A 2,500-nucleotide genomic window follows, 5' to 3' on the forward strand; every position below is an offset into this window, starting at 1 on the left:
GTTAATTGATAATCGTTATAATTTAAAAGGAATATATATCGAATGATATAATTCCTTAAAAATTTTAGCAAGAAAGTTCCACAATTGGCTACGTAACTACTATCCGGGGAACAAGAATCGTAATTCTCTATTTACCCAGAACGAGTACATAAACCATGGTATTGCTTCCCAATCAAGCCCGACTATCTCAATCTTCAGAGCCAATCCTTATCCCGAAGTTACGGATCTAATTTGCCGACTTCCCTTACCTACATTATTCTATCGACTAGAGACTCTTCACCTTGGAGACCAGCTGCGGATATTGGTACGGCCTGTTGAGAAGTTTGCGTGACCCCACCATAAATTTTCAAGGTCCGAGGAGAAAATATCGACACAACAGTAAATGTCATGCTCTTCTAGTCCATCTACCATATCTCTCTTCGAAAGACTTCCATGGTAGTACGACTATAAAACAGAAAAGAAAACTCTTCCGATATCTCTCGACGGCTTCTTTATGGTCGTTCCTGTTGCCAGGATGAGCACAAGGCCCATTTTTAATAACAAACGGATACTCAACAGGTTACGGAATTGGAACCGTATTCCCTTTCGTTCAAAATAATTCAAGTATTTTAATTATTTTTAAATATATTTTTATTAATATTTTTTTTTATTAAAAACTTGAAAATTTTCGGCTTTCGCCTTGAACTTAGGACCGACTAACTCGTGATCAACCACTGTTCACACGAAACCCTTCTCCACTTCAGTCCTCCAAGGTCTCATTCGATTATTTGCTACTACCACCAAGATCTGTACCAATAGCGGCTCCATGCAGGCTTACGCCAAACACTTCTAAGCACACTATTGTACCCTCCTACTCACTAAAGTTTCAAAATTTATAAATCAATCGAAATTGTTTTATAAATCATCTACTTTAGCGGTAATGTATAGGTATACAACTTAAGCGCCATCCATTTTAAGGGCTAGTTGCTTCGGCAGGTGAGTTGTTACACACTCCTTAGCGGATTACGACTTCCATGTCCACCGTCCTGCTGTTTTAAGCAACCAACGCCTTTCATGGTATCTGCATGAGTTGTTAATTTAGGCACCGTAACATTACGTTTGGTTCATCCCACAGCGCCAGTTCTGCTTACCAAAAGTGGCCCACTGGGCACATTATATCATAACCTCAACCTTCATATCAAGAAAGGTGAGGTTCTTACCCATTTAAAGTTTGAGAATAGGTTAAAATCGTTTCGACCCTAAGGCCTCTAATCATTCGCTTTACCAGATAAGATTATTTTATATAATTTTTAAATGCACCAGCTATCCTGAGGGAAACTTCGGAGGGAACCAGCTACTAGATGGTTCGATTGGTCTTTCGCCCCTATACTCAATTCTGACAATCGATTTGCACGTCAGAACTGTTTCGGTCTTCCATCAGGGTTTCCCCTGACTTCAACCTGATCAAGTATAGTTCACCATCTTTCGGGTCACAGCATATATGCTCAAGGTACGCTCCAGTTAGAGGTATAAATAATAATAAATTATCATTATACATAACTATATGGAACGCCCCGGGATTGAATTAATTGACTATTTATTAAAAAATAGACTAAAAATTAATCCCATTATATTTAAGTTAAGTTAATTATGCCATTAAGTTTAATATAACTCAATGACTTGCACATATGTTAGACTCCTTGGTCCGTGTTTCAAGACGGGTCCCGAAGGTATCCTGAATCTTTCGCATTGTTAATCATATAAATGCATACAAATAAATATTAATATCATAGATATTAAATTTTTTGTAAAATTCAAAAAATGAATTTTAGCATTATATATAATAAAATCTATCAACACTTTATCAAATCATTAGTATTTATTTTATGTTAATATGCTTAAAAAGCAAATTAATTTAAATAAACTTAATATCACCAATGATCTTTTGATAAATACTTTATTATGTTAATAGATTACAATGTCCTTATATGAAAAAAATGCACATTATTTTTTTAATTATTTAATGATGAATTTTTCATAATGGATATTCAGGTTCATCGGGCTTAACCTCTAAGCAGTTTCACGTACTATTTAACTCTCTATTCAGAGTTCTTTTCAACTTTCCCTCACGGTACTTGTTTACTATCGGTCTCATGGTTATATTTAGTTTTAGATGGAGTTTACCACCCACTTAGTGCTGCACTATCAAGCAACACGACTCTTTGGAAATATCTTTCTAGTAATCATTAACGTTATACGGGCCTGGCACCCTCTATGGGTAAATGGCCTCATTTAAGAAGGACTTAAATCGTTAATTTCTCATACTAGATATTAAGATATTCCATACACTGCATCTCACATTTGACATATAGACAAAGTGACTTAGTGCTGAACTATTTTCTTTTCGCTCGCCGCTACTAAGAAAATCCTTGTTAGTTTCTTTTCCTCCCCTCATTAATATGCTTAAATTCAGGGGGTAATCCCATATGAGTTGAGGTTGTTTTAATATTCTTTTTTTATC

The 2,500-nt window shown here is 35.4% G+C and overlaps 1 pseudogene; it reads right to left on the reverse strand.

The window, feature by feature from the left end:
- The window catches only part of LOC129252514 (large subunit ribosomal RNA), a 5,158-nt pseudogene extending 2,679 nt beyond the window's left edge, over positions 1-2,479 (reverse strand).
- Between the last annotated feature and the right edge of the window lie 21 nt (positions 2,480-2,500).

The sequence above is a fragment of the Anastrepha obliqua genome, unplaced genomic scaffold (genome assembly GCF_027943255.1).
Source record: "Anastrepha obliqua isolate idAnaObli1 unplaced genomic scaffold, idAnaObli1_1.0 ptg000250l, whole genome shotgun sequence".
NCBI classification, from domain to species: Eukaryota; Metazoa; Arthropoda; class Insecta; order Diptera; family Tephritidae; genus Anastrepha; species Anastrepha obliqua.